Genomic DNA, 9,100 nt, shown 5'->3' on the forward strand with positions numbered 1-9,100 from the left:
TGAGACAGCCTAGAATTGCATTGACTTTTTAGCTGCCGTTGCCTCATGTTCAGCTTGTGGACTAATAAGATTCCTAGATCCCTTTCACATGGACTGTTTTCAAGCCACCAATCCAAACATCTGTGCATTTCAGTTTTTCCATCCAAGTATTGTGCTTTCAATTTCTCCCTGCTGAAATTCATTTTGTTAGTTTTCGCCCAGTTCTGTAATCTGTTTAAGGTCATTTTATGCCATTTTATGACTTTAAACACCAACCTACATTTATTGATATTACTATTTCTGTTTGAAGCTTTAGAAGCTGAGGGCTCCCTGCTGTACCATCGATTAAACCAGGGGTCCCCAAACTAAGGCCCGGGGGCCGGATGCGGCCCTCCAAGGTCATTTACCTGGCCCCCGCCCTCAGTTTTATAATATAATATTTTATATCAGTTTTAATAATATAATATATTGTATATACATATAATATTGATAATAATCTTATGTTATACAATATAATACTAATAGTAATACCATATAATAATATTAATTATATGTTATATATTACATATTATATAATAGTATAGTGGTATAGTTCAATATAGTAATGTATAATGCTAATATTGTGTTATGCTAATAATATAATATATTGTATGTACATACAGCTGCTCTGAGTCCCCTTCGGGGTGAGAAGGGTGGGATATAAATGTAGTAAATAAATGTAGTAAATAAATAATTAATTTTAGACTTAGGCTCGGCCAAAGTCTGACATGACTTGAAGGCACACAACAACAACAACAATCCTAATTAACTTGACTATCTCATTGGCCAGTAGCAGGCCCACACTTTCCATTGAAATCCTAATAGGTTTATGTTGGTTAAAATTGTTTTCATTTTTAAATATTGTATTGTTCTTTCGTTGTTGTTGTTGTTGTTGCACTACAAATACGACATGTGCAGTATGCATAGGAATTCGTTTGTATTTTTTTTCAAATGATAATCCGGCCCCTCAACAGTCTGAAGGATTGTGGACCGGCCCTCTGCTTAAAAAGTTTGGGGACCCCTGGATTAAACCAACTGATATTGCAGAAAACTATCCCTTTTACTTCACAACAATTCTCTTTCCCTTTGTTTCAGACCTTTTATCTCCCGAGAAGCTGTGTGCTTCTTGCCTCTTAACACTGCAGGATAGGATTGCCCCGCAAAGGCTAAAATGCCACAGGAGCATACTTTGAATGAAACATCCAGAGGAGTCTTTGTTATGAAAAAACAAAACAAATCGAGGTGAACTCAAAAGGCACATTCATGATTGAATAGCAATGTCAGTTTAACCATTTTCTTATTTAAAGATCACAGGAGTCATTGGCTTTATAGTCATGTAAAGTTGGCTGTGTTTGACTTGTCCATATTTAATTAAACCCAATGAATTGTGAGAGATTATTCCCAGAAATTACATTGTATGAAAATAATTATAGAAAGATGAAGTAGATGAAAGGTCCTCCCTCCATTTCCAATCTTGGAGGTAGAGGAGAAAAGGCAGGCTCATTTTCATCATGAAGAAGCTCAGCAACTGGCATTGCTGTGGCCTCAGATGAGAGAAGAACTGGTGGCATGTGCTGGACCTAATCCCCTCCCGCATTATCATTCCCTTATGTGATGTGACACATTGTAAACCTGATGACAGGCAACTGTCAAATTAACAATTTGTTAGTTGCTCTGAGAGCCTTTGTGGCTGAAGAGCAGGGTATAAATACTCTAAATGCTTGCATACATACATACAAAGGCCAAGCCTGACCTGATCGGATCATAGTAGCATCGATGTTTTATTCTTATTCATAGGAAGTCAGGAACCACCCTCTGAGCCCGGCGTAGTTTGCAAAAATACAGCATCATTTAAACAATAAGTGTTTGTTTACATTTAAAAAATGTTAATTACTTATAGATTTTTGTGTGTGTCAAGCGCAACTTGAGAAAGTGCAAGTTGCTTCTGGTGTGAGAGAACTGGCCATCTGCAAGGATGTTGCCCAGGAGACACCCGAATGTTTTTGATGTTTTTACCATCCTTGTGGGAGGCTTCTCTCATGTCCCCGCCTGGAAATGGAGCTGATAAGAGGGAGCTCATCCGCCCTCTCCCTGTGTTGGATTCGAACCAGCAACCTTCAGGTCAGCAACCCAACCTTCAAGTGATTAGTCCTGTCAGCACAAGGGTTTAACCCACTGCACCACCGGGGGCTCTTTTAGTGCCCACTCCTATTTATAGATGAAATCTTTTGAACTTAAATTGGACTTATTCAGGGTACATATTTCTAGTAATTAAAAAGCAATAAAATAGAGGTAGATAGGTCCATAATGGATAGTGTTACATCATTGTTCAGCAAGTGATGAGATGAGCCTAAGGCCCCTTCCACACAGCTGAATAAAATCTCACATTATCTGCTTTGAACTGGAATATATGGCAGTGTGGCAGTGTGGTCTCAAGAATTTTCCACACAGCCATATAACCCAGAATATCAAGGCAGAAAACCTCACAGTATCTGCTTTATCTGGGTTATCTGAGTCCACACGGCCTATATTACAGTTCAAAGCCGATAATGTGGGATTTTATTCAGCTGTGTGGAAGGGGCATCAGATAACTCAGTTCAAAGCAGATATTGTGGATTATCTGCCTTGGTATAATGGGTTATATGGCTGTGTAGAAGGGCACTTAGGCTTCCTTTCCAGTCTGTAGCTGCAAAAAGAAAGCAGTAGAGAGCATCCCTTCAATTATGTTATTATCAGGAGACATGTTGAATTTGCGTGTGTGTGTGTTGGGGCTTTCAGGGTGTAAAAACTATCCCGCTTGGTGCTAGAATTACAAGGCTCTTTGAACGTCTCCAGAGCCCGGCACAAATGCAGGGTCATCCAAATTCAGGGCTGGGAAGGGAAGATGAGAATGGCTCCTTCTCATATGAGAAGAAGGGCGGATCCTGCTGACTGCAACATTTTCTCTGGCAGACAGTCAAAGATTTGTGGACTCTTGACACTTCTGCTTGGGTGCAGGGATGTATATGCCTCTGTTGATTACACTGTGTGACATGATTTTTGTTCCTGAGTTATAAATTTTATTTCCTTATTGGTTCTATCATAAAAACATGGAAAAGGTTTATTAAATTGCTAAAACTTTGTTTTTGCTGTCTGCGCAAAAAAGGTTAAAAATGGCACATTGAAAAGTTAAAAATGGCAGCCACAAAAATGAAGTTTCTGGAGTATAACAACTATTTTCAAAGTAAGTAAAAAGGTAGAAGGTTTTCCCTTGACATTAAGTCTAGTTGTGTCCATTCCTTGGGGTTGGTGCTCATCTCAATTTCTAAGCCGAAGAGCCGGCATTGTCTGTAGATGCCTCCAAGGTCATGTGGCTGGCATGCCTATATGGAGCGCTATTACCTTCCTGCCAGAGTGGTACCTATAGGTCTACTCACATTTGCATGTTTTCGAACTGCTAGACTGGCAGAAGCTGGGGCTAACAGCGGGAGCTCACCCAGCTCCCGGGATTGGAACTGCCAGTCTTTCAGGCAACAAGTTCAGCAGGTCAGCTGTTTAATCCACTGCACCACCAGGCGTTCCCCATGCCACCGGGAATTCCCCTCAAAGTAAGTACTGTACAATTAAACGGGAAATAATACTTTCAAACCAGGGACAGATTTCCTTTCAAATTTTGTTACATAGTGTTATTAGACTATCAACAATTTAAAATTAATTTCTTTGAAATGAAGGCCCACATGGAAATACATTGTGAAGTGTTTTGGTAGTTGCTTTGACCCTCTTCCTTGTCTTCAGCCTACTCCACAAAAATGTCCTAGTCTGTCAGTTCTAATTGTTTTTCAGTCCTGTTGAGAATGTCTGTTCTTCATTTCCTCATAGTGTCAGGATGTTTTTATCACCCGAGTAATTCAAATTGCATATTAACATCCCAGTATATTCCCCCAGCTCAGCTAATTCACGTAAGAGGCTTTACTGCTATTAGTACAATATAAAAAAGATAAGACCTGGTCTATGTTTCTGTTTCTGTTTTAGAACCTTTGCTGATCTTGCCTTATAACAAGTTTTGATTTCAAGAGCTATTGCTTATCTATATAAGCAGTCAGTAATAAACTGAAATGATGTTACGTCTGCAAAAAGGCTATCTTCTTTCGTATATATGTATGTGTGTGTGTGTATGTATGTATGTGGTGGCCATCTGTTGAGAGTGCTTCAGTTGTATTTTCCTGCAGAGAAAGAGACTCCACCAGACTCCAAAGCATCATATTTCACTGCCAAACAGCTTGAACTGTCAGGAAGTTCTTCCTAGTGTTTAGGTAGAACCTTTTTACCTACAATTTGAATCAATTGCTTCTTGTCCTAGGCCCCTTCTACACTGCCATATAATCCAGATTATCAAAACATATAATCCACATGATCTTCTTTGAACTGGATCATAGGAGTCTGTACTGCCATATAATCAAGTTCAAAACAGATAATCTGGATTTTATATGGCAGTGTAGAAGGGGCCCTAATCTGAGGAATCATCAATCAGAAATGATAATGAAAACATGCACACAATTTAAACAGCTATTGTTGCTGAAGCCTCCCAGGAGTACTGAAGATGGCATGCAGTCTGTCTTCTACAAAGAAGGAAATCAATCTTATTTATCAGCAGGAGTAGAAACTGTACATGTGAAAAATGCTAGGAATGTCTTCCGTTCCTTTTGTTTCCTTATATTGCCTTCATTTGTGCTATGTACATTTACATTTTAAAGGCACCAGGACCAGATCAGGCTGGGAGAGGCTAACCTGTTTGTTGTCTCTATACAGACTAGATTTCTTTCAAAAAAGTATTATTGTGCCGTAAGTGAATGTTCTTGGCTTGATTTCAAATACTTCCCAAAACTACTACCATAAAATGTCCTTCCTAAAAAGGTTGCTACTTTTTGGAATCTGTACTTTCACAATTTTGGATCTTCCTCTATCAAATGCCTCCCACATATGTTCTGGTTACTCAGCCCTAATTGCTTTACTTTGTATTGCCTTACAGGTTGTGTACCAGATAATAAAAGATGTAGCCTCGTATATTTAACATTTAATTGCTACTGCAATTGTCTTTAGCGTATGTGTTCCTTGCCAGATTCTCCTGTGTAATTTTAGTCCCTAAATAGCCTTTTTCTTTCCTTCTTGGAGCAGTTTCTGTCACAGGCTCTGGTTATATAATTTTGGATGCTTGGTTCTTTATATGCAAAATCCTCATTTATAGCCTTTTCATTTTTACATTTATTCCCTTGCTCCATAGCACCCCTTTTAAGTTCATTAATAAAGTATTTCCATATAAAGTGTGTGTCTGGCAATTAAATTATCTTTTGGTCAATGTAACCACTTTGTTCCTTTGCCTACAGACCTCATTTTAATGTGAAGCTGAAGAAAAGCCAGTGATATTGAAAGATCTCTATCTGGATGGTGTTCTACCTTTCTGGTTCTAGAAAAGCTTATTATTATTATTATTATTATTATTATTATTATTATTATTATTATTATTATTATTATTATTTCGTGTGCTGATGTTCATGTGTTCAGTATGATCTTTAAGGTCAAGAGACAGTGAAGTGGTTGTGTCTATGATGAGTAGACCGGAAAGATACTTATATGCAAAACTGGTTGCAGGGCAGCTGTCTGCATTCACTATATAGTCAGCACATTTCCACTATTATTAATGTTTATTTTAAACTTCACAGTTTAGCAGATTCCATTATGGGGTTGGTTCTAAAGCCCAGTAAGAGAGTGTTCAAACAACTTGTGTATACTCATTAATAGATGGGAATGAAATCAGGTATCAACACCTCATTTCATGAAATATGTACATTCTTATTAAAATGTTCCTTTCACTTTCTTTAATTTTGTAGTCCCCTTGAATTTTAAGAGTGTTTATGGGTTCTCAATATGTGGCTCAACAAAATGTGCAGTTGTTGTTTGTTTTATTCACTCTAGAATTCAACATCTTTCCCCCAGAGAAGTACATTTGATTCAAAGATATCATTCAAACAGTACAATATATAATTTATTTCCCTTCCAGCTGGACTTTGAAATTTGCATTTGATGATGTGATTGAAGACAAGTAACATAACTGTTTCTCCTTTTTGTGATTGTAACACTAGTGTGTTGCTCATAAAAAAGGGAGAGTTGCTTGGGTGCTAAATTGACTGATCACAAGCAAAATGTAAAGAAGGTCTGTCTTTTAGTGTATGTGATGCTCAAAGGGGAAAGAAAAAAGAGGAAAATGAATGAGAAACTGAATCCAAGAGGTTGTAAACCACAGCTGCTTTGAGTCTCCTTGTGGAGAGAAAAGGCAGGGTATAAATAAACATAATTATACTTTTGGATAGCCTTTTTCAATCTGACATTATCCAGAAATATGGAATTCCCACCATTCCCAGGCAACAGTCCTATTATAAGTCCATTTGTATGTGTGTGTGTTTTGGGAGGGAAATTCCATATTGGAGAAAAGCACTTTAAAGGGGCCAAAGGTTATGAAGGAGTCAGTCCCAAAATTGTGCTCACTTAAATCAAGTGACAACCTACAGTATATTCCATTCTTTACCCATGATCTGGTGCAATGATAACATTTTAATCAATTAATTATTTAGTGATAGCATATCAAATAAATTTCAAACCTAACATTAAAAACTCTGTACAATTAAATGTATATCTATTCATTGAGTTTTGCAAAATTTATCCCCAGGTAAATATTTATAGAAAGCTTGTGTGATTTAGTGGTTTGACTGTTGAACTAGGACTCTAGAGAACAGGGTTTGAATCCCAGCTTGGCCACGGAAATGCACTGGGTGACCTTGGGCAAGTCACATTCTCTCAGCCTCAAAGGAGGACAAAGAAAAACCCTCTAAACAAATCCTGCCAAGCAAAACCCATGGTAGCTTTGCCTTAGGAATGACTTAAGGGCACACAACAACAGTATTAGTTCAGAAGACAATGTTTCAATAATTGTTAATAAAAGTTAGTATTTAACTTATTAGCTTCATAACTGATGTTTTAACATCCCCACATCATAGTCTTCAAATGAACAAAAACATCTCCAAATCAGTTGTTAAGTATGTGGGGGTCTGAAGCATTTCCTTTAAATCAGTCATTAATGATGCTAACTTTGAGTTGTCTAATTAGAATAATGAGTGTGCCTGAGGAAGAGTTTAAAAAATTCTGCTTCAGAAAAGAAAAGCGATAAAGATCTGCTGCTATCAGGCAACCTTCATTTCAGGAAGGCCCAGATCTTTGGGTGTAAACCTACCCAAAACTACATGGCAATTGATCGAGGATTCTGGGAGCTGATGTTTAAAACTTTTGGAGGATTAAAGAGTGAGAATCACTGGTTTGGGCAAAACTTCTCTAATCTGGTGCCCATCAAATGTATTAAATTGCAATTCCCCATAGCTCCCAGCCAGTCTCACACTATCTGAAAATTATGGGGGCTGTATATAATCCAACACATCTAGAGGGCATGAAGTTGATGCAGGCTTATTTATTCCTAGGGAAAAAAAATCATAGAAAATGTATTTCTTTGGCATGATGGCTAGAGGCTGACAGGTACTTAACTGGAAGATGAAAATGCATCATCTGTCTGCTGCCTGTCTTGTAGCTCAGCCTCTGGCAGAAAGAGCAATGTGCTGATTTGGAAAATTGTTCTGGTTGAGTCACACTGTGTTAACATGAACTCCTTCTTTTTGTCTGTGACCCAAGAAAACCAGGCTCCTTGTTCCTTCTTTTACCAACTGTTCCAGTGCAAAGGGATAAATTGTGGATCTTGCTAGGAAGTCTTTGAATGAGGATAAGACCGAACAAAAAGGTCTTCTGACTTCTTTAACTTGGTGGTTCTCAAAGTGGAAGTGGCACCCACAGGAGACAAGCCCGGATATGTTAATCTCTTGCCTCTTCTAGCTATTTTTGTGAAGGCAAATGAGAAAGGATATTTTTTCAGGGAACCATTCCTGGAATCTTTCTGCAAAGTTAGGTTACTGCAAAAATAAGCAAATGTATGTTGGTTTCTTTTTAAATAATAATCTTTATTGCATAAAGTTTTTTTTTCAAAATACATAAAATAAGTAAGAGCTTGGATACATTGGGAGTATCCAAGCTGGCAGCAGAAAAAGAAAGGCGAAGAAAGAAAGAAAGAAAGAAAGAAAGAAAGAAAGAAAGAAAGAAAGAAAGAAAGAAAGAAAGAAAGAAGGGGAAAAGGGAAAGAAAAAGACCTGTAAAGAATAAAGTTGAGACATGTAACCCTCTGTTCCATTCCACAGGGATTTATCTTCTTCTTGTTTATTTTATTTTTATTTTGTTTTGCTTCTTTGTCCCTTGCATTTCCATAGCCCCCCCTTGCCATATTCCCCTTTGTGTCTATCTTTGCTTATCGTTTTCTGGCCAATCAATAATCTGGTCTGATTGTCCAGAACAAATCTGTTTTATCTCCAGAAGGTAATTGGTATGTTGGTTTCTTAATTGGCTTCACAGTCTTTATGCCTTCCTTAAGAGAAGTGTTTCAGTCTTAAACATACTGTGTTGGCTCCAGATTTAAGTACATTCAGCTGGGTAGTAGAAGCAATCCTTTCCATCCCCATAGAAATCTTCCAGTCTTGTCTCACAGAATATGCTTCACAGGGGATTAGCAAAGTGCATTGAGCTGTTTCCAGGGAACTCATTTTTTCCCTGAAACACACTCATCTTATTTAGCTGGGTTCTCAAACGTACTATGTGGCATATAAGGGGCTGAATGCGCTGCCATAAGAAGCAAGAGTAAGGAAGTGTTTTTCTGTCAGTCTGGGTCTGATCACTCCTAGCATTGAATAGTATTATATTTTATACAAAAACAAAATGTGATTTGAATTCTCATTGAGTCCTGGTTTTGAAGGAAAGGGTGGGATATAAATACAGTAGAGTTTCACTTATCCAAGCCTAGCTTATCCAAGCCTCTGGATTATCCAAGCCATTTTTGTAGTCAATGTTTTCAATATATCGTGATATTTTGGTACTAAATTCGTAAATACAGTAATTACTACATAGCATTACTGCATATTGAACTACCTTTTCTGTCAAATTTGTGATGTTTTGGTGC

Source organism: Anolis carolinensis, chromosome 5 (genome assembly GCF_035594765.1).
Source record: "Anolis carolinensis isolate JA03-04 chromosome 5, rAnoCar3.1.pri, whole genome shotgun sequence".
Taxonomy (NCBI): domain Eukaryota; kingdom Metazoa; phylum Chordata; class Lepidosauria; order Squamata; family Dactyloidae; genus Anolis; species Anolis carolinensis.